This window comes from Chenopodium album, chromosome 9, assembly GCF_948465745.1.
Source record: "Chenopodium album chromosome 9, dcCheAlbu1.1, whole genome shotgun sequence".
NCBI lineage: Eukaryota > Viridiplantae > Streptophyta > Magnoliopsida > Caryophyllales > Amaranthaceae > Chenopodium > Chenopodium album.
In genome coordinates, this window is record NC_137842.1 from 48,341,940 (window position 1) to 48,356,829 (window position 14,890).

Here is a 14,890-nt window from a genome sequence, read left to right on the forward strand (position 1 = left end):
ATTGATTGGGTAATTGGGTGAGAGTGTATGAGATTTATAATCACATACATTAGAAATTATTTTGTGAAAAAGAGTGCATTGGTACTGTGAGAGTACGAGTGAATTCAAGTTAAGGGATTTGAATTGGGTAGGATTGAGTCTTATCGTGCTACAAGTTCTAGTTGGAACTTGTATATAAAGGTCTAGATTATAATAGGTTTGTAATTTCATCATTGCCCTATTATAGTGGATTGTTTGTGTGTTTGAAATCCCTTAGAAGGGTCGAGGTTTTACTTCCAGTTGGGCCCTGGAAGGTTTCCTCGTAAAACTGTGTGTGCACTATCAAGTTCCTATTATATTCTGTTTTAAATTTTCAAAAGTAGTCATTAGGAACTAAACTACAATTCACCCCCCCCACTTGTAGTGTTCGTTTCAACTAACAAAATTGCACACTTGGAGCGTTTTCCGGATTTTTCACGAAGCAACTACGAGCGTTAGGAGGACACGACCATCCTTGAAGCCAAGGACCGGTGAGAGCCGGGGATTAAGGGCTCGGTATGTGATACCGAGGCAATTGGATCAAGTAATCAAGACCCGAAGAGGAAATCCGAATTGGGCCGAGGAATCGAGCCCAATCGAAATCCAAGCCTCGAAGAAGAAGCCGGGCCCGGTCGGGCAAGTGTAGACACTCATTTGTGTCTCCCCAAAAACCAAACCCAGTAATGAGTACCTTTCGTGTCGAATCATAATCGAATGAAGCGAAAGTGTGGAAAGTTTAGTGTTGCGGATAGTTTTAGTTTCTTTTCTCTTCTCTCTGTTTTTGAAAACTTATTTTAAGAAAATAGCCAATCCAGTTTGGTTGGTCCATGATATGGGTACAATAGTAGTGTAGTTAGATGGGGCTTGACAAGAGCTTTCCAACGATATATTATAAGCCTATTTCCGATGAATATTGAGGAAGTTATGGCCAATTTACTAAACTGAGCCCGGTTTAAGCCTTATATGCGGCCCAATGATCTAGAGGAGGGCCTAATATAGATTTATCATTCCTAATGCAATTAGGAATGGTTTTAGTCTTCTAGATTCTTCTAGAAGGTTCTTTTCATTCCTAATTCAATTAGCATTGATAAATTGACTTTTGTTGACTTTTCAGAGTTTTAATTAAAATCAAAGAGCATTTTTGAGGAAAATACGATTTTATCTTCCTGTACGACAATTTTTATCTGATTTTGAGAAAAACGTGTAATTTTCCAAATAAGCGCCAAACGCCAGCTGTAGCGCCTGGCGCTAGTGTTAGCGCCTGGCGCCAACAGCCAGCGTTGGCGCTGATTCAGTTTTATCAGCGCCAATGCTCTGTTTTGATTACTTTATCTTTTTGGCTGATTTTCTCCATAAATAACGTCGTAAAAGCTCCGTTTTCATTCACCTACAACCAGTTTTCATTCTCTTCTTTAATCATTCGTCAACTCTCACCAATTTTCTTTTTATTCACCATCTCTCTCTCTCTCTCTAAACTAGCTTTTTACATACAAAATTCCGCATTCATTAGATCTAGAAATACCTAGCAATATTCGAAGTTGTCTTCGCCCTAGACGTGAAAGGTTTAATTTCTGAGGGTTTGGTCCCAAATCTCTATTTCCATTATTTAATTTAATTTGTTGTTTATTATTTTCCTTGAAGTTACTAACGCGTGTATTTTGTTATTAGAAAGAGGTACGAGGCATCCAAGTAAGTGCTTTAATTGATTTTATTGATATTATGATATAGAAATCATGTCTAGGTTGTTATTATGATTCCTAGTATCATGTTAGGATGCTTGATGTTTTGAATGACAACAATGATTCCTAGTATTATGTTTAGGGACTAGGTTATAATATCAAATATGCTTATTATGATTCCTGCAATGCTTCCTATATTCTTTCCTAATATTTATGATTGTTAGTATCATGTTAGGGCTAAAGCTTTAATCTTTATTGTTTTGTGACATGCTAGGGTTTGTTATTAATCTTGTTAGTATCATGCCTAGGATCTTGCTATTATTATTTTAATCATGATTATTTTAATAATGGTTATTATGATTTATTATTATGTTGCTTGATTTATTGTTATTGTTTGATCACGCCTTTTATGCATGATTATGTTAAAGGGAATTGGTACTTGTAATCACGCTTAATAAGATAATTAATAATCTTATTTAGGGTTAATATGATTATAATTCAAGTGATCACCAATAATAGTTTTATTTGTGCATTAATATTCAACCAACATAGATTAAACAGGTTTAGGGTTAATCCTATTGATTGCATGTTAATTAAAAAGCGCACATGAATACGATCAGAATAAAGTAGAGGCCTATTATTAGGGCAGGTTCAATCTCTTTTAGTTTGGATTTGTACCTTCATCCCCGAACCCTATTTTGGTTCAAGACCTTATGGAGTTGACGATCTCTTGGATCGTTAAGGGGTATAACCTTCACCCTGTAAACGGTTTACAAGTTCCTAAAACTTGTTGGCGACTCTTTTGCTCTATCTTCTTTCCCTTTGGACGCCACCGTACTTTAGTGTATGATCACAGTGGGGTTCAAGATAGGGGTTAACGCTTGAAATAATTCCTGAATTTGTTTCGGCAATGATTTAGAATGAGTGGATGAGACTCGAAACGTTCTAAGTATTTCATGTGCGTAATTTTGATTAACATTATTGTCATATGCATAAAAAAGATCTCACTGGAAAGACCATCCGTAATGAGTTAAAAACATAGGATTTTACACGTAGGAAATTTGAGAAATATCTTTCACAACTAGGACCGAAATAACACCGCGCGAAACTGGAAAATTTTATCGAGCACAGAAAGCTGCTGAGGCATGTGGGAAGTAGCGCAAGGGGCCAGAGAATTGGCGCCATGATTTTAACTGTAGCGCCAGACGCTAGCATTGGCGCCAGGCGCTACAGCTAAAATCTGGCGCCAGTCTCTGTTTGCTGGCGCCAACTTCCCCCAATACCGAGCCAGAAATATGCGTTCTAATTTCGACCGGTTTTTCGTATTGTTTGCTCGATCCTACTTCCTGATTGAATTTTTTTCTCACTTTTCTGAAACCCATATGTGTTCTACATATGGACATAACCCTCTAGGAATTCATGCTCCATCTACCTGATTGAACGCTCTGTGCAACAAAGGGAACATCCGAGAATGTTGAATTCACAAAACCATGGAAGCGAGTTTTTTCTAAAGCTCGCGGTGTCCCATCCACTCGCGCTAACCCTTCACGGTTAGGCTTCCGCGCGGTGCATCCGGACAATTAACCATGGACCCTCTATTGACTAAACCATATCCCGAACTTTAGAGAACTAGAGCCATGGTTAGGTTGCAAACTCATTTTATCAAATTGTGCCTACTTGACTAATTGTCCATTATTTGTTGTGCATATTTTCTATGTTTTCTTAACCGTTTGTTTGACTTGTGTTGAGATTAAATAAATTAATGACTTAAAGAACTTTGCCTAATTAATTAATTAATTAATTAATTAATTTGAGTCAATAAAGTCTAATATTTTAATCAGAATTGACCTAGTACGACTTTAGGCATACCCCAGTTGATTAATAACACCGAAAACAGTCTCAGATTAAAGCTCCACCATTGGCGCCAAAATCTAGCTGTAGCGCCACCCTGTGGAGTGTGGCGCCTGGAAACCGCTCTGTCATCTGGCGCCAAGCTACACAATGCGACGCCAGTCCTGTCGCTTTGCCGACAGTTCGAATTATTGGTCGAGTCATCACCTAGTGTATAATTAACCAGTTTGCTAATTAATTCGGTTGATTTTCACAGTCAATAGTACTTCGTTGAGTCATTAATCGAGTTTAGGCACTAAGTCCCATGGTCTTACACAAGAGTCCAAACATGTCACTTACACTCACTAGTCTTAGCACACACTTCGAGTATATGTCACCATGACCATGTCTTAGGTTCATGTATGAGTCGGTTTTTTTCCGTCATTTAAGTTGGAGGTACATCCTATTCCTAATTCTTCATATCCCTCCATCTACATCTTTCTCTTTCTTCACATTCTATTCCAATCTTTCTTCACTTCCTCCATCCATTACATGTTGAATAAAGCTTGAGTCAAATAATTAATAATGAACATCCCCAAATTCCTTTTCCACAGTACTTGGTCGAGGAGATAAGGGCGATTAATCAAGGACAACCTCTTTATTCAAGTTTCCCTTTTTGATAAACCGATTCGTCAAAAGAGGAAGGCTAAAAAGATAATGGCAACTCAAGAAGAAGTCAATGAGCTTAGGAACCAATTGGTTACCGTGACTGAGACACTGAAACTACTCACACTCAAGATCAATGATCCCGTGAAGCAACAACAAATGAACCTCATGCAAGAAAGTTTGAGCAAGCTATCTAATGACTATAAATTTCAGGGCATGAGTTCACAAGGGGTCTCGTTGGACAAGGAACTTCTTCCACATAAGTTCAACGCCACTGACATCCCTAAATTCAAGGCAACAGATAACCCTTACTTCCATCTAAGAGCTTTCGAAACTATAATGAGTATTAAGAGTATCGATAAGAAGATTTTCCCCTCTTTGTTCTCACTATCTCTTGAGACCGTTTGCCAATAATGGTACTTCTCCCTTGACAAAGAGAAAACCTCTACCTGGGAATCGATACTAAACGCTTTCGTTGATAGGTACAAGTACAATATTCAAGTTGAAACCGATCATAGACAACTTGAGATGCTAAGACAAAAAGAGAATGAAGGCTTTACTTCTTTCTTTAATAAATGGAGGGAAACTTCCGCTAAGATGATTGAGGTCCCCACCGAAAAAGAATCTGTGAGGATGTTTATCAAGAATCTCCAACAGAAGTATTCGAAGCATTTAAAATTCAACACAATCTGAATACTTTCAAGGCCGTTTATGACATCGAAATCGAGATCGAAGACGACCTCGCAAAGCAAAAAGCCACTAACAATAGTAACCACGGTGGCTGGAAAGGAAAGAAGAACGACAATCCCTCTTCTTTCGAAAACGCCCACTCTAGTAATAATGTTAGTGCCTTTGACCATAATGGTGTCTTAGCCATGGACAATCAAGGATCTAAAAGGAAGCCCAGGCGAGAGTTCACACCCATTGGAATGACCTACGATGCTCTTTCGACCGTCTTTACGATCGAGGATTAATCAAACCTATTAGCCCTACTGAGGATCCAACACCAGAAAATTGATCTTCGAGATGGAATCCAAAATCGTATTGCAAGTACCATCGAGGAAACGGTCATACCACTGATGAATGCTACAGATTTCAAAATCTCATTCAAGATCTCATAGAAGCAAACAAGATCCCATTGCCTCTAACTAGCTAGAAGACTAGGTGATGATGAAGCGAATGACACAAGACAAGAGGCGAGCTTCAACGACAAGATTTCATGACCTCTTTTTTCTATTTCTTTTTCATTTTTTTTCCTTTCCCCAATAATCTAGCATAGGCACCTTTCTTTCCCCTTAGATTACTTTTGTAGATTCTCTATTTATTTTCCTTTAATAAAATGAGTATTTATTTCCTTGCATATGATCATTTCATTACATTGCATTTAAAAAAAAAAATCATTGCCGAATTAAGCACAAGGTATACCGATGATTTAAGGCACCCCTTGTAGCCACATCATATTAACTTTCACCCTTTCAATTATGCAATCCTTTCTTCATAAACCACTTTGAGCCTCGTCTAACGATAGACCTTTCATTCTTCAACCTACATCTACCTAACTTTGGGATGGGATGGTGGGCAACTTATGCATTTTCCAAAGAACAAAAGCTTGAGTATTTCAAAATAAATAATAGCAAAAATAAGCAAAAGCAAAAAAATAAATAAAAGTGTACAAAAAGGGCAAGTGTTCCAATGTCTTTGATATGAAAATGTCTTTGATAAGAACACGTCTCATATTGCGTCTCTTATCGAGTGCTCGGTACCGTGCCTGAGAAACATGAATGCCAAGTGAGTGATAGACCGCATGATCGGGATTGCCCACACTTATAAAAATGAAATAAATGCTAAAGCAAAAGAAAGAGCTAAAAAAGAGTAGAAAACCTCAAGCATGAAAATACAAATATTCAAAAGCAAGGTTGCACACCTTGGGGGCTTATCGAGGGTCTTGATCCTTTATCCCCTTCTTCTATAACCTTTAGCCTAACCACGTTACAACCTTTAAAAAGATCTTTTTGAGGTATACACATACTTGTGCGAGGTTCGGCTAGAGCTACGTTCGGCCTGATTCCTAACGGATACGTAGGCAACCTCACATCGAGGTGCGGCCGTAATAAAAATGCATTCACATTCACATTCACACATCATGGTCATATCAATGGATCTCCTATGCTCATTCCTATTTACTTAGAGCTAGACTTGGGGGCTTGATCCTTACATCATTAGCTTCCCTAGCCTAAGAGTCACTATCATTCGACTCTTCTAAAAAATAATATCATTCCACACACTTAGCTCTTGCGGCCTAACTTTAGTGTCACTTTCACACGCTGCACAGATACACGACCAAATATACTTCCCTTAGGAACCCTTTGTCATGAAATCTTAACATAACGATGAAGCATGCCTTGTCACATCACTCATCAATCATAATTGTCATTGCATCACGAAGTATGAAGTACTTAGCCTCCGTGCCTAAGTTACCCAAATACTTTCATCATGGAGTCAACAGTTGAGATAGCCTAGGATGGATTAATACTTGCACCTTGAGATATAGTATCAAACAACATTTGACTAAGCTCATACAACATGCATCTTCAAACTTTCGATTCTTTTTCGCGTCTTTCTTTTTCGGGAGAAAGTCGGTACCCTCCACAAAAATGACGGAAAATTTTTGCTTTTTTGCATTTTCGAGTCACACGATCACATTACGATGCACACACAAGTCAGGTACACATTGAGTCATGACGTGTCACATCACCTTGATTTGAGTCTAACACATGTGTCAAACAGTTTGAGTCGAGTCAACCTCGAGTTAGTCAAACATATCGAGTCAAGTTTATACCTTGAGTCGTGTCAAGTCGATGAGTCAAGCAACATTAAACCTTAGGTCAACCCTAAGATAATTAAAGAGATTGGCAAAGTTCTATAGTCAAAAATAAATACAGGTGCAGAAGAACAGGGAAGACCCTACTCCAGCGCCGGACGAAAACATGTAGCGTCTGGAAATAGATTTCAGTGCTTGGCGCTAGATCACAGCGTCTGGCGACAGAGTCAATTCTTGGCGCCAGAGATATTTCAGCAGCGACAGAGCTCGAAGCCTCTCAGAACAACAATTTCGGGTTCCTTAGTACGCCAGTTAGCCCCTATAAGCAAATTGACATGATTAGTAGTCGGCTCGATTACAATCATAGTAAGTGATTGACCTGACAAAAAATCGTCTCACTTAGCTTAAGCGCCTAAAACACTGACTCATTACAAGCACCAACGTATCGGTTTAAAAGCAAGCACTTAAACGACAATATTTCCAAATATGGATTGTCGCGCATTCTTCTTAAACGACAATATTTCCAAATATGGATTTTCGCGCATTCTTCTTAAACGACAATTTTTCCAAAAATTGGATTGTCATCCCCAACTGACAATATTTCCGAAAATGGATTGTCGTGCATCTTCTTCAACGGCAATTTTTCCAAGATTGGATTGTCATATCTGGCAAAGTTTCCAAGCGTGGATTGTCGTTCTCCTTCTCTGTTTGGCAATTTTTTCCAAGTTCAGATTGTCATCTCTGGAAATTTTCCGAGATTGGATTGTCATACACCCAATTCCCTATGGAAAAATTTCCCAAAGGATTGTCGTAGGTCTCTACTCATCATAAATTTCGCCAAAGGTTCCTCAACGTGGATTGTCATTCATTTCAGTAAGTGGCAAATTTTCCCGAAGTGGATTGTCGGTCGACTCTTTTTTGTCAAATGTTCCAAGACACGGAATATCAATTGTGGCAATATTTTCCTAAAAGGATTGTCGCATAGCATTGGCGAATTTCCAAGGTGGATTGCTTTCAAGAGTTATATTCCAAGATGTGGATTGTCGATCGTAGATAAATTCTTATGACAGATTGTTACAAAGCATTGGCAACTTTTCCCAAATATTGGATTTTTGCAAATTTTCCCAGATACGGATTGTCGCTTCATCGTAGCAACATTTCCAAGGATGGATTGTTACGAAGCATTGATAACTTTCCCTAAATCGGATTGTCATACATCATACAAGAGTTGTGTTGGCAACTATTCCCAAAGAAAAGAGGATTGTCATCACAGCAAAAGCACCGACATACTGGTTCACAAGCAGGAAAGTGCCGACGTACTGGCATAGAAGCATTAAGGATCAACAAGCAGTGATCTTTTCGAAGACTATCACAGCGGAAATTAGAGGCAGTTACAGTCGTAGCAGTCTTCAGGCGGTATTCTCTAGCTTGCGGAAGATCGTCACAACAAATCGGTTACCTCTAGAGACGTGTGCTCGACGGTGCAAGATACGCGTTTCTTAACTCTTTTATTTGTTTAACTAATGCTAGTTTGCAGGTATCGGCTTTACAAGAATGATTTAGGATCGCAGAACGTTCTGAATCATTCTCCGTCCCTATCGCTACTTTGACATTTGTTTTCGAAACTTGCGTTTCTCCAAACTCAGTCAAAGTGGGGGCTTCTGTAGACACCCATTTGTGTCTCCCCAAAACCAAACCCAGTGATGAGTAACTTTTGTGTCGAATCATAATCGAATGAAGCGAAAGTGTGGAAAGTTTAGTGTTGCGGATAGTTTTAGTTTCTTTTCTCTTCTCTCTGTTTTTGAAAACTTATTTTAACAAAACAGCCAATCCAGTTTGGTTGGTCCATGATATGGGTACAATAGTAGTGTAGTTTGATGGGGCTTGAAAAGAGCTTTCCAACGATATATTATAAGCCCAATTCCGATGAATATTGAGAAAGTTATGGCCAATTTACTAAACTGGGCTCGGTTTGAGGCTTATATGCGGCCCAATGATCTAGAGGAGGGCCTAATATAGATTTATCATTCCTAATGCAATTAGGAATGGTTTTAGTCTTCTAGATTCTTCTAGAAAGTTCTTTTCATTCCTAATTCAATTAGCATTGATAAATTGACTTTTGTTGACTTTTCAGAGTTTCAATTAAAATCAAAGAGCATTTTTGAGGAAAATACGATTTTATCTTCCTGTACGGCAATTTTTATCTGATTTTGAGAAAAACGTGTAATTTTCCAAATCAGCGCCAAACGCCAGCTGTAGCGCCTGGCGCTACGCTTGGCGCCTGGCGCCAACAGCCAGCGTTGGCGCTGGTTCAGTTTTATCAGCGCCAATGCTCTGTTTTGATTATTTTATCTTTTTGGCTGATTTTCTCCATAAATAACGTCGTAAAAGCTCCGTTTTCATTCACCTACAACCAGTTTTCATTCTCTTCTTTAATCATTCGCCAACTCTCATCAATTTTCTTTTTATTCACCATCTCTCTCATACAAAATTCCGCATTCATTAGATCTAGAAATACCTAGCCATATTCGAAGTTGCCTTCGCCCTAGACGTCGAACAACAAACTGTTACTTGATAATTTAGATTGCATTTAATTAATTAGGAGTAAATTGACTTGTTTCCCTGTGGTTCGACCCTTCTTCCCTATCTACATAGTTAGTGGATTTAGGTTTATTTTTTATTAGGTGCATACGACTTGAGCCTGTCATAGCACAGCAATAGTCAAAGTGGTTGGGATTGAGAAACCTCCTCCAGTTTTCCAAAGAATCTACATTTGTCTACAACCTTGTAAAGTGGGATTCATGGCTGGATGCAGGACCATCATTGGAGTTGATGGGTGTCACTTAAGGGGTCCATACCCTGGTATATGCCTAACTGCAATTGGAAAAGATGGCAACAATAATATATTTCCTATAGCATGGGCCATTGTTGAAGTGGAAAATGTTGAGACATGGGCTTGGTTCTTAGAGTTGCTGGTGACTGATTTGGAGAGTGTGAAGGATTCTTTGACTTGGGTTGGAGAAAGAGAAGATCATGTGACCTATATGTCAGATAGGAAGAAGGTATTACACTCCATAATTTTTCCTTTTTTATGTTTTGCAAAGTTATAATACATATATACTAACAGATTGTTGTTGTACCTTTGAAGGGATTACTTGATGCTTTCACCAAAATTGTGCCTAATGCAGAGATCAGATTCTGCTGTAGGCACATTTGGTCAAATTTCAAAAAGAAGTTTCCTGAAGAGCTATTCAAGGAGTGTTTTTGGAAAGCAGCAAGAGCTACCACTAAGGTATGCAATAGCAAGCTACTGTTTCTGATTTTGTCTTTGTTATACATTTGGTGTGGTTGCTAGTCTTACTATGTATGTTATATGTGTTTCAGTGGCATTTTGAATCTCAAATGGAATCTATTAAGTTGTTATCTGCTGAGGCATTCCAGTACTTGAATGACATTCCCTCTTCTACTTGGTCTAGGCATGCTTTTAGTATTAGGTCAAAATCTGGAATGCTTTTGAATAATTGTTGTGAGAGTTTCAATGCTGTGATTAGAGAGGGGAGATCAAAGCCTATATTGAAAATGTTAGAATGGATAAGGAGGTATGTCATGAGGAGGTGCTCTGTTAAAAGAGAAGGGTTGCATAAGTATCAGGGTGTAATTATGCCATCAGTCATGAAAATGATTGACAGAGCAAATGAAGAAGTTAAGAATTGTGATGTTGCACAGGCTGATGTGCATGAATTTGAGGTTGACCACTTGAGCACTGGTGAAACCTATGTTGTAAACTTGGCTGAGAAGAAATGTGGGTGTTTTAGATGGGAATTGTTAGGTATCCCATGTTATCATGCATTAGCATGCATTGCTAGGCAGAGATTCAAAGTGGAAGACTATATCCATGTAGCATACCATGTCTCTACATATGCCAAGACATATGCACCAGCATTCCACCCAATGCCTGGAAAACAACAATGGCCTAGATCCCATCTCCCTGAACCTTTACCACCTGTATTAAGAAAAATGCCAGGAAGACCCAAGAACAAGAATAGGGTTAAAGAGAAGGGAGAGGATCAGGAAAGAGAGTTTGTGATGAGGGACAAAAGGAAAAACAAATGTAGTAGGTGTGGTCAGGAGCGGCACTACATTAACAAGTGCAAAAATCACCCCCTACCCCCAACTATCTTACCCAAGGGTGGCAGACCAAACAAGAACAAGACTCCAACAGTTGCATCTGCAGCAACTACATCAGCTTCTGGTCCAAGTAGCTCTGTTGGTGTAACAGGTTCTGATGCTACTATTCACAGCTCTGTTACATCAGTCCAAGGTTCTGTCAGTGCTGCAACAAGTAATCCAATTGGTTCTGCTATGGGTACAGCTTCTGCAAGGGTTCAAGCATCAGCTACTGTTCAAGCTTCAGTTAGGGTTCAAGCATCAGCAATTGTTCAAGCTTCTGCAAGAACAGAGTCTACTACTAAGAGGAAAGCAGGGGCTAAAACAGCAGCAACATCATCTGCATCAACTGCTATGAAAGGAATCCCAAGGCCAAAAAAGCACAAGAGGATGGTTGATGTTTTATCATCCCAAACAAGCACAACTTCTAAACCATCTTGAATGTTCATGATTTTGGTGTAATTTCAAACAATTTATTGCTTTAGCTTTATATGATTTGCTTTTGGAACTTCAGATTTTAAATGGGGCAATGTTATCTTTTGGAACATGACTTTTGAAGACAATGTAATCTTTTGGGATTATGTTTATGTTATTTGCATGTCACTTCTATTTGGGATATGAAGTTTTCTCATTCATGGCAATGTTAACAAATAGCACAAAGTTTATTATAAAAGCACTCTTCTTTCATTACTGATTTGATTTCAATGTAGTACACAACTTAATTAAAATGACTGCCTAGTTTACTCTACCAACACACACAAATAGAGAGTTGATTACAAACTAGCTTGAAAGTTTCACCATGATGCTACTAACTACAGCAGAGACAAATACAACTAAGCAAAGACACCCTATTACATTAATTCCTCCACTTGTCTTCTTTTTCAACTTTAGTTTCATTTTGTCTAATTCATCCAGTACCCTCTTCTTCTCATATTCCACGCAACAAACTCTGTTCTTCAACACTGCAACCTCAGCCTTAAGCAAATGCTTTTCTACAACAAGTTGATTTTTTATATCTCTCTGCCAATCAATAATTCCCTCATCAACCCAGCGAAAATATTTACAGCCCCTTTGATTCGTTTCTAGGTTGTAGAATTTACATGCTTCAAACTTTCTCCCTGGGTTTTCATGAGTCCAAGAAGTGACTCTTGCTGTAGGTAGACCGCAATTGCACTTATTTCTAGAAGGAAAACCCATCTCACCTGCATCAAAATCGCAATCGCAATTATTAAATCAAAACCCAATTTCTATAAACATTTCAATTACGCATATACAGGACAATTGAAAAAAGGGTTTGCCGGAATTAAGCAAGGTAAACATGGATTACTTGAAACTCACAACAATTGGAGGGAAAATCAATAGATTGGGGTTGAATTGGAGAGGAATTCGACAATTTAGGGTTCTAGGGTTACATAAATGGGGGTGAATTGGGGGAAATTGGGATTTTTGGGAGAAATAAGGAAGAAGAAAGGGCCATTAAATGTCACGTGCTGGTCACATGACAAAGTCAACGACGGAAAGTTTGGTCAACGTCCACATTCCGTCAATAGGTAGTCCTTTACAACATTTTTCAAAAATGTGGTAGTCCTTTACAACATATTTTTTAAAAGGTAGTTTTTCACAAAAAGTTGCTTATAAAAGGTAGTTTCTGACAAAAAATCCTATTTGAAAATTAAAAGGGTATTATGTAGAATTTCCATCCTAAAGCTAATATAAAAAGTTTTCCCTCCTAAAGCTAATGATGTCACAAATTTTTTAGGAGGGAAAACTTTTTATAAAAAGGTGACACATATACAGTGGTGATGTCGGCGGTAATTACTTTAGTATTAACTATGTTATAACCCGTGCGATACACTGTTTATTTAAAACCTAATTTTAATTTGTACATTTTAAAAATAAATTGCTATTTACATGAATAAATAAGAATTACGTATATTTTGTAATTTTAAAAATTTTTATTTTCATCAAAATTATGATATAGTATATGTTCAACATTGTCTAATTCATAGTTCAATATAGGAGGTCATTTGTTAGTGTACTATTTAAATTTCAAAATTGTTAAACATGATAGTGTACTATTGTTAGTTTTAAATTACTTTAGTATATGATAGTGTACTATTTAAATTACTTTAGTATTTGTTAGTGTACTATTGTTAGTTGTAATGTAGGAGCTTCCAATATTTAAATTTCAAAAATGATATATATGATAGCTCTACACACACCAAAAAAAAAAAAAAAAAAATGACATCATCATTGCATTTAGGCGGGATAATTTTTATTAAGAGAGCAACGCGTTAATAATAGTGACGTCAGCAACTTCTGTTTTAGTAATAGTTAATAGATTATAGATTTGAGGAACGAAAAAAGTACTCCCTTCGTTTCATAATAATGTTCTACGTAAATTAATGCAAATTTTTACCTATCTTTGACCGTAAATATCTTTAGTATCACATTAGCAAAAATTATAAAAGTTAGATATTAATAATATACTCATCAAGACGAATGAAACTACATGTCTACATCCCACATGACTGTATTTGTTCTTATAGATTGAGAGAAATTTAGAAGATTCTCTCTTATTTTTAAAAAGTCAAAGATTTCAAACAGGAACATCATTGTAGAACGGAGGGAGTATTAAAATTTGAATAATATAACAATTAACCACTATCGGTAAAATTAATTTTTATTTTCAAATGATATGACAACATTGAGCATGAACTTGTAAAGAATAACATTTAGACTTTAAAAACTTTTGTGTACACCTAATTTACAATGATGTATAATGAACAATGTAGGGGTGAACATGGTCTGGTTTGGTGCAGTTTGTGTCCAAACCAAACCAAACCGCAAAATACACTTTGGTTAATTTTTCAAATCAAACCAAACCAAACCAAACCAAATCAAACCGTATAATACGGTTTGGTGCTGTTTGGTTTGCGGTTTATAATGAGATGACATTTTTTCCTAAAAATTGTCAAGTAATACTTAATAAATTTATAATAAAGTTTAATTAATTAGCTCAAAGGGATTAAATTGTATTACAAAGTTATAATAAATATGACTACCAACTAATCAAGTGCTAACACAGAAACACTTATAGTTTTCTTTTGATTTTTTTTTTTTTTTTTTTTGAGTTATTTTTTAATATATAATAATTATTTTAAATTATTAAAAATTATATAAAAATTTAAATACGGTTTACAAGTTTACGGTTTGGTTTATAATTTTTGAAAAACCAAACCATAAACCGCATTTACAAAAAAATCAAAACCAAACCAAAGCGCTATAATGCGGTTTAGTCTGATTTGGTTATGGTACAGACCACAATGTGTACAACCCTAATGAACATTACTTACCTTGATAAAGCAATTTTTAGGCCACAAGCGTAAGTCCAATCTTTCTTGTTTCTACTTTATCTCTATAACGAATATCATTGATTTGATGTACACTAGAAACCTTGCGATAACCAAGCACAACCATCATCCATCACGCACAATATCTACAATTCTGACCATAATCCATCTTAATTATCAAAGTATGACATTCATTCCAATAAGCATTGCACAAGGTTCACCAATAAATAGTTCATGTCAGCTCAAAACAATTCAATATTTAGCTGCATTGATTTATGCTATCACATCAAACAACTTCGACTTATTCCGTGTACAATACTTATAAACTCTATAAAAACACAAATGATAACAAAAGA

The 14,890-nt window shown here is 37.0% G+C and overlaps 1 long non-coding RNA gene across 1 annotated transcript; it reads right to left on the bottom strand.

Moving 5' to 3' along the window:
- Positions 1-11,842: 11,842 nt before the first annotated feature.
- LOC145559819 (uncharacterized) lies at positions 11,843-12,867 on the bottom strand. Its single transcript, XR_014092975.1, has 2 exons — positions 12,509-12,867; positions 11,843-12,383 (listed from the first exon to the last, which is right to left on the bottom strand). It is a non-coding gene; the product is annotated as an uncharacterized LOC145559819 (long non-coding RNA).
- Positions 12,868-14,890: the final 2,023 nt, after the last annotated feature.